The sequence below is a fragment of the Chiloscyllium plagiosum genome, chromosome 25, assembly GCF_004010195.1.
Source record: "Chiloscyllium plagiosum isolate BGI_BamShark_2017 chromosome 25, ASM401019v2, whole genome shotgun sequence".
Lineage (NCBI taxonomy): Eukaryota > Metazoa > Chordata > Chondrichthyes > Orectolobiformes > Hemiscylliidae > Chiloscyllium > Chiloscyllium plagiosum.
The window spans coordinates 40590075-40598698 of record NC_057734.1 but is presented as its reverse complement, the minus strand read 5'-3'; the positions used below and the strand labels follow the sequence as shown (position 1 = coordinate 40598698).

The window sequence follows — 8624 nt, the reverse complement described above, 5'->3', positions numbered from 1 at the left end:
AAAGACATTTGGATAAGTCCATGAATAGGAAAGATTTGAAGATTTTTGGGCCAGGAGCAGGCAGGCGGGATTATGGTCGGCATGGACTGGACGGATCAAATGGTCTGTTTCCGTGCTGTATAACTCTAAAAGATGACGGTCATAGGGAGCCAGGAGCAGAGTGGGGTTAAAGCAAGTGATTGATGTGAAGGAAAGTGCTCAATGGGCCAAATGGCCTGACTCCATCCAGTAATAAATTGGAGGAGAATTTCGTCCCTGTCACTTTGTTGTTTCTAGTAAACAATTTATATGGGCGGGGGCAATTTTGGGACATAATCTGTACTGGAAAAGCCCCCTCACATCAGGACCATCCGCCCAATACAAGCATCAGTCGTCTTTAACAGGGAAATTGTGTCCTGGTTTGCAATCCTACAGGAAACCCATCGGAATCTGTGGAACATCCACTGCCTGGTGTAAACACCTGAGTCTGCTTTTCATTTTTGTTCATGATGTGAGGGCCAGAAATGGCTCCCCAACAGAAAAAAAAAATTCATCCTGGGCTCATCTCTTCTTGCAACCTTGCGCAAGGGAGCAGTTATTGCGTTTGTCTGCAGAAACTGTTTGGAATGTGGCCATTGCAACTTCCCTGCTGGCAAATTGTGGCAATGATTGGGTCTGAGAAAAATTGAGCCAAGGTAGAGCCTACACATGAACTGGCCCTTGTTTAATCACGGCATGGATTGCTTGATAGCATTTACCCTATTCCTCGTGAAGACCAGTGATAACAAATTATACTCAGACATCGCTGTGGTGTGGCTGCTGTACCTCAGGTGCTTTTATAGGAGAGATGAACAGCAGACCAAAGCAAAAGGAAAGCTTAGTGTGGGGTGGAAGTTGGCAGAGAGTTTTTGATTGGAAGGGTACCCAAGGGCAGGGAAGGAGTTTGAAGGAAGTTTGAAGCAAAGGGTCCCTGAAATGATCCCAGCTCCCCAAAAGCAGAGCTGCCTTCCCTGTGCGTACCTGCCTCGTTTCCACAGAATACCATTAGTCACCGTGCAATGGCTTGGAGATCCTTCTGGGGAGCATGTCCAAATTGCCCATTATTCAGGCCTCTGGGGGCATTACTGTGTGCCTGACGCACCACACAATGAGGCCTCATTATCAGCCACAAGGAGTCCCAACCCTACAGCTTAGACTGTAAATCCCTGAGGGTAATGGTGAACTTGGACAGAGTGGTTTTCCAGTCTCCAGGTAGGACGGAATCTTGTGGGAAGTGGGAAGCAAGATGAAAATAACCCTGCCCCTCACAGTAATGCCCCCAGAGGGTGAGGGGAAGACAATTGAGGTGACATGAGAAGTTTCTTCAAAGAGGTGTGAAGTTTGGAATTCTCCACAGCACAGCGATGAAGAATGATGCTTTGTCATTGAGTATATTTAAGGCTGGGATGGACATTTGGTCTCTCAGGGACTTGAGGGATTGGGGAATAAGCAGGAAAATAAAGCCAAGGTTCAAGGTTGGCTGTGTATTGTATAGTAAGGTAGAACAGATTCAATGGGCTGAATGGTCTACTACTTCTGTATCTTGTGCTTTTGTATCTCTGGGGTGTCTGGGTGGCACAGTGGCTCAGTAGTTAGCATTGCTGTCTCTCAGCACCAGCGACCCGGGTTCGATTCCACCTTCAAGCGACTGTGTGGAGTTTCCTCCGAGTGCTCCAGTATCCTCCCACAGTCAGAAGATGTGCAGGTTAGGTGGATTAGCCACGGGAAATACAGGGTTCTAAGTGGGGGCGGGTAGATCTGGGTGGGATGCTGTTTGGAGGGTCGGTGTGGACTTGATGGGCCAAATGGCCAACTTCCACACTGTAGGGATTCAATGATTTGTCCCAGAATCCCTCCAAAGGAACTGCAGGTGATGAAGAGAGCATCAGGGGAGTTTCTTATCTAACTATTAGTCCCCCATATGGTGGAGATTTTAGAAGTACACAATGTGGCCATTCCACCTCTCATAACTCTTTGCATTTTACACATTTATAGATAGAATGTGGGTGTACTAGCTAAGTCAGCACTTAACACTCATCCTTCATGACCATTACAGAAGGTAGTTAAGAGATAGGAATCCATATAGGCCAAATAATGCAAGGGAGACAGATATCTTTCCCTAAAGGACCATAGTGTACCAGATGGATTTTCACATGATCACCATTGATTAAGCCTCTAATTCCAGATGTTTTATAGAATTCAAGTTTCACCATCTGGCACGATGGGATTGGAACCTGAGAACACCAATCTGAGCCTCTGGATTACTAGGCCACTGACCTGAGCACTGTGCCACCACTTTCCCATCTCTAGGGCAATCTTGCAATGGAAAACCACTCTCTTGAACTGCTGCAGTCCATCTGCACTGTGTGTGTGGTTGGGGAGGGAGTCCCAGTGACAATAAAGGAGCAGCAACAATATTATCTTTAAATCAGTATGGTGTGGGACTTAGAGGGAACCTGGAGAACCAGCCAAGAGGCTGGTACCTGCTGTGGTTCTCCTTCTAGGTGGGAGAGCTTACTTGTTTGGAAAATGATATTAAAGTCTCACAGTGCATGTTGCAGATGGTTCACGCTGCTGCCACACTGAACCAATGGTGGAGGGAGTGAATGTTTAAGGTGTTGGATGCCTTGTTTTGTCCTGGATGGTGTCAAGCTTCTTGAGTGTTGCTGGAGCTGCACCTATCCAGGCAAGTGGATATTCCATCACACTCCTGACTTGTGCCTTGTAGATAGTGGACAGGCTTTGGGAAGTCAGGAGGTGAGTCACTGCAGTATTCCTAGCCTTTGACCTACTCTTGTCGCCACCATATTTATATGGTGAGTCCAGTTTAGTTTCAGGTCAATAGTAACTAGGAGAAAGTGAGGGACTACAGATGCTGGAGATTAGCGTTGCAAAGTTGGCGCTGGAAAAGCACAGGCAGGTCAATAGTAACTCCCAAGATAGAGGGGGCTTAATGATTTAATGTGCATGAATAGCAAGGGTAAGTTGTTTGATTCTCTCTTGTTGGAGATGGCAATTGTGTGGAGCATAAGTGATGTAAATATTACTTCCCATTGATCAGTGCACCCATTGATTTCATCCAGGTCTTGATACGTGACAGTATGGACTGCTTCAGTCTGTAGAGTTATGAACAGTGGAAGTATATCCATTCCCAGTGCTCTGTCCCAATAGCCCTGCAAAGTTTTCCTTCTCGAATGTATTATTTTCTCATTCCCAGTCCCCTTTGAATCTGCTTTCATCACCCCTCCATGAAGTCTGAGTCACAGCAACTTGCTGCATTAAAGAGGAAGCTCCTCATCTCTCTTGGTTGATGTAATCAGTTGATTTAAGTCTGTTTCCTTTGGTTACCAGCTCACCTGCCTTGAGAAAGGGCACCTACCCATCTATTGGATCATCGTTTCCAACACTCCTTCAATTCGGAACACTGCCCCACTATGGCCATGTCTGCTACTTTGAAACAAGTTGGGAAACTAAATGAGAAACTGCACTTTGAAGATCTCATGTCCCAAAAGGAAGTTGAGGAAGCTGCAAACACTTTCACTGGCAGTTTGGATTTTCAACTTCAATTCAGAGATCTCTTGAAATTTTCCACAGAATTATATTCAAGCATTGCATATGTCTACCTCCCTCGTGTATTTGAAGTGTAGATGCTGTGATTGGAATGTATCCCATTTATTGCTATCATCATGTTGATCTCCTTAGTCTCATGGATGCTGACTGCTGTTTTTTTTAATAAATCATAAAATTTGGCTTCAGTGAGTCACAGAAGACACACATTGGCTTGAGTCATTATATTTTGCAGACCCTATTTCCCTTTGATCCTCAGAACAAAGGCTTGTACGTACTTTGGAAGATAAGCCAGTGGCCGGGAAGTGGGTAAATCAGCATTGCATCAGATGGAGGAGAGATTGCTGAGCCACAGCTCCGCCTCCTCAGGCTCTGTATGGACTTGGTCTTTCATACAGTTACACTGTCATGAAGCCTTACATAGACTGGTAAGGGCAGAATCTTCCACTTAGAGTCATAGAGATGTTCAGCACGGGTCCAACCCGTCCATGCCGACCAGATATCCCAACCTAATCCAGTCCCATCTGTCAGCATCCCTCCAAACCCTTCCTATTCATATACTCATCCAGATGCCTTTTAAATGCTGTAATTGTACCAGTCTCCAACACATCCTCTGGCAGCTCATTCCATACATGCACCACCCTCTATGTGAACAATTTGCCCCTTAGGTCCCTTTTATATCTTTCCCCTCTCACCCTAAACCTATGCCCTCTAGTTCTGGACACCCCTACCACAGGGAAAAGACTTTGTCTATTTATCCTATACATACCCCACATAATTTTGTAAACCTCAGCCTCCGATGCTCCAGCGAAAACAGCCGCAGCCTATTCAGCCTTTCCTTGTTGATCGAAGTGTTGTGGCAGGCATTACACAAGCAAGATTGTCCCTGCCCCCAAATGGGAAAGCCCACATGTCGTGTGCTCCTCACCCATGGCCTTCCTGCCACTCTCTGGGATAGCAGTGTCTCAGAAAGCACAAGCTGGCTCAGAGGCTGAATCAGCTGATGGCACAGCCATGCTGATATGAATGAGCAGAGGGCTTCATGGGGGTAGTATTTTCCTGGGTGAGGGTCGCAGGCTCAGACTCATTGAGAGGGGGAGGATGGCGACTTTGGAAGAGGTGGCACGATGGCTCAGTGGTTAGCACTGCTGCCTCACAGCACCAGGGACCCGGGTTCAATTCCAGCCTCGGGTGACTGTCTGTGTGAAGTTTGCACATTCTCCCCGTGTTTGCGTGGGTTTCCTCCAGGTGCTCCGGTTTCCTCCCACAATCCAAAGATGTGCAGGTTAGGTGAATTGGCCATGCTAAGTTGCTCCATAGTGTGAAGGGATGTGTGGTGGAGTTGGGTGCATTAGTCAGGGGTTAAACGTAGGGGAATGGTTCTGGGTGGATTACTCTTCTGAGGGTCGGTGTGGACTTGTTGGGCTGAAGGGCCTGTTTCCACACTGTAGGGAGTCTATGATCTATGAGCACACGGTTGGCTTATCAGCAGCATCTCTATGGCTTGGGCTGGGCTGGACAGCAGCAGAAATGAGTGAAGGGTCAGACGTGAGGGAGCCAGGAGTTTGAGAATGAATGGATAGAAGGTGGGGGAACAAGAACTCAGTGTTGGTGGCCAGTCAATTAGTGAGGGGTGGCGGAAGGTCAGGAGAGAAGCAATGAGGATGATGATTTAATGATGGAGCCGGGGATGCGAGATGGTAAATTAGGAAGAGGGCTGGTGAAGATTGAATTAGTGACGGATTTGAGGAGAGTTAGTGAGAGAGCCAGGGATTGGAGGGGTGTGTATTAGCGAGGGAATGGAGGAAGTTGGTGAGGGAGCTGGGGTAGGGATGGAGGGCTGTAAGTTAGTGAGGGGGTAGGGGAATTGGAAGAGAGGTAGATGGAGGAATGTGAGTTAGTGAGGGGGTGGAGGGGAATTGGTGACACAGTCAGGGTAGGGATAGACGAGGGTGAATTAGTGAGGGATTAAGGGGATTAGTGAGGTATCTGGGCCATATGAAAGTAAAATAACTAGGGTAAAAGTAGCATATGTGTGACTTTACCTTGTCAGTTTGGAGAAACTGGGTTTGACAGGTTTTCCTGCAGCAACACTCAGATTGCTCATCAGAATCCCTTGCGGGCTGAATACTCTGCCAAATCAAACAAATTGCAAACTAACTGGATTGTCTGCTCACCCTGGACTACAATGCTCACGGCTATTTCGGAATTGAGTTTACATTTACAGTGTAACATTGTAGATCACAGATTGAAATGACCCACATTAAATGGTGTGAAACTGGACTGTACCACTGACTGGTAGAATGCACACTTGATATCAGCAACTGCCTGCATTTCGGGGAGAATTTAGACCATCTCAGTGATAGAGTCACTGAACCTCTGTGAGCATTATTGGGAAAATGGGGTGGGAGTGAATGGAGAGAGGATGCAGTGTTGGAGGGGGGGGTAGGGGAGGAGTGTGGCAGGTAAAGACTTACCAGACCATAGGGCTGTTCTCTCATTAGAGAAAGAGAGAGAGAGAGAGATGACTGGTGATGGTTTAACCAGCATCCAGCTAACAGAAACAGGATTGAGTAATAGGCATGGTATGGAGGAAATGTGGAGAGAAAGAATTGTCCTAGTTTGCTTTTTGTTGATCAGAATAAACGAGAGTTTGTTCAAAATCCATGAAGCTGGTTGTGGTGTAGCCAGAGCTCTGTTGTCATCCCGCCCGTCACTTGTAACCATCGCGCGCGTATATGCACACACGCGCACAGACACACACACACAGAGACACACACTCACACACACACAGACACACACGCGCACAGACACACACACGCGCACAGACACACACGCTGAAGTCGGGCCTAGCCTGAGACTTGGGACTGGAGATTCTACTCAGGGAAAGCAAACCTTGGTTCATCTGCCTCTGACTGCAGAAGAAAGTGGCCAGACTGAGATTGGTATACCATCTGGCTCCTTTGAGGGGAAAGTGGATATGGAGGAGAGGGTAGCACTGGGGAAACTGGAACATGAAGAACATTAATTACAAAATGTGCTGGACTGGAGGAGGCTACAGCAGCCAGAAAGCCTGGGGGCTATGTAAGTAGCTATTGCTCTTTTAGGACATGTCTAGATAAAAAGACAGAGAGGGCTCCAGATGGTACACCCATCTGTGTTTTTGATTTGATTATAGCAGCTTCGAGTGGAAACCAAGTGTTAGTCCAGGTGACGATGCATTACCAGAACGGAACCTTTTAGTTGCCTGCTGTGTACACACTGACACTCATAATTAAACATTTATTGGCCAGAATCCACTCGGAGATGCCATACCTTCCTAGCCAGAAAGACACAAGGTGTTACTTGATCAGGAATTGCTGGCTCTGTAGCTCTTTCTACTCTCTGTGATTACCTCCCAGGGCCAATAACCGGTGCAGAACCTTAGCCAAGCCTGCTGATGGGGAAATAAGTGGACTTTTTGTTTCCTAATTTCATTGGCAGTTGGAGTGTGTTTCCCTTTGCTGAGCTCAACAGACAATAGACAATAAGTTCAGGAGTAGGCCATTCTGCCCTTCGAGCCTGCACCACCATTCAATATGATCATGGCTGATCATCCTTAATCAGTATCCTGTTCCTGCCTTATCTCCATAACTCTTGATTCCACTATCCAACTTGAGAGCTCTATCCAACTCTTTCTTAAATTAATCCAGAGACTAGGCCTCCACTACCCTCTGGGGCAGAGCATTCCACACAGCCACCACTCTCTGGGTGAAGAAGTTTCTCCTCATCTCTGTCCTAAATGGTCTACCCCGTATTTTTAAGTTGTGTCCTCTGGTTCGGCACTCACCCATCAGCGGAAACATGTTTCCTGCCTCCAGAGTGTCCAATCCTTTAATAATCTTATATGTCTCAATCAGATCCCCTCTCAGTCTTCTAACCTCAAGGGTATACAAACCCAGTCGCTCCAGTCTTTCAGCATAAGGTAGTCCCACCATTCCAGGAATTGACCTCGTGAACCGCCGCTGCACTCCCTCAATAGCCAGAATGTCTTTCCTCAAATATGGAGACCAGAACTGCACACAGTACTCCAGGTGTGATCTCACCAGGGCCCTGTACAGCTGCAGAAGGACCTCTTTGCTTCTATACTCAATCCCTCTTGTTATGAAGGCCAGCATGCTATTAGCCTTCTTCACTACCTGCTGTACCTGCATGCAGACCTTCATTGAGTGGTGTACAAGAACCCACAGATCTCTCTGTACTGCCCCTTTACCTAAATTGATTCCACTTAGGTGGTAATCTGCCTTCCTGTTCTTGCCACCAAAGTGGATAAGGATCCATTTATCCACGTGAAAGTGCATCTGCCATGCATCTGAGCACTCACCTAACTTGTCCAGGTCACCCTGTAATCTCCTAACATCCTCATCACATTTCACCCTGCCACCCAGCTGATGAAATTTGCGAATGTTATTGCTAATACCATCTTGTATATCCTGAAGATAGATTGTAAAAAGCTGCGGTCCCAGTACTGATCCGTGCGGTACCCCACTGGTCAGTGCCCGGCATTCCGAAATGGAGGGGGGGAGGAGTGTGGAAGGATGAGAGAATGCAGGCTGCGGCCCTATGAAGCAGGGGGAGGGCTTGCAGTTCGCCTGTGTGGGGATGTGGGAGACTACAGGAGCCTGGCGGCCAAGGGCTGGCTGAAAGGCAGCTGGAGGAACGGAGGGAGGGAAGCACGCACAGAGGAGGAAGAGCAAAGAGAAAAGAGAAAAAAAAGCCAAAGGGGATAAAGAGAAAGAGCAACAAAGAAAATGTGGCTGGCCAGCACGCCTTGAAGTAGGCAGAAAAGGCAGGGGCCAGCGCCTACGGCCATACTAGTCTGAAAACGCCAGATCTCGTCTGATCTCGGAAGCTAAGCAGACTCAGGCCTGGTTAGTACTTGGATGGGAGACCGCCTGGGAATACCAGGTGCAGTAGGCTTTTTCCGCCAGCAGTGGCTGCTCAAGTCACCCCTCTGCACTTGTCTTGTGCCAGGCAATGGAGCGGCAGGTTATTTCTGC

The 8624-nt window shown here is 47.5% G+C and overlaps 1 non-coding gene across 1 annotated transcript; it reads left to right on the top strand.

Moving 5' to 3' along the window:
* The first annotated feature begins 8425 nt into the window (after window positions 1-8425).
* On the top strand, window positions 8426-8544 carry LOC122562893. Its single transcript, XR_006315434.1, has one exon. It is a non-coding gene; the product is annotated as a 5S ribosomal RNA (ribosomal RNA).
* Window positions 8545-8624: the final 80 nt, after the last annotated feature.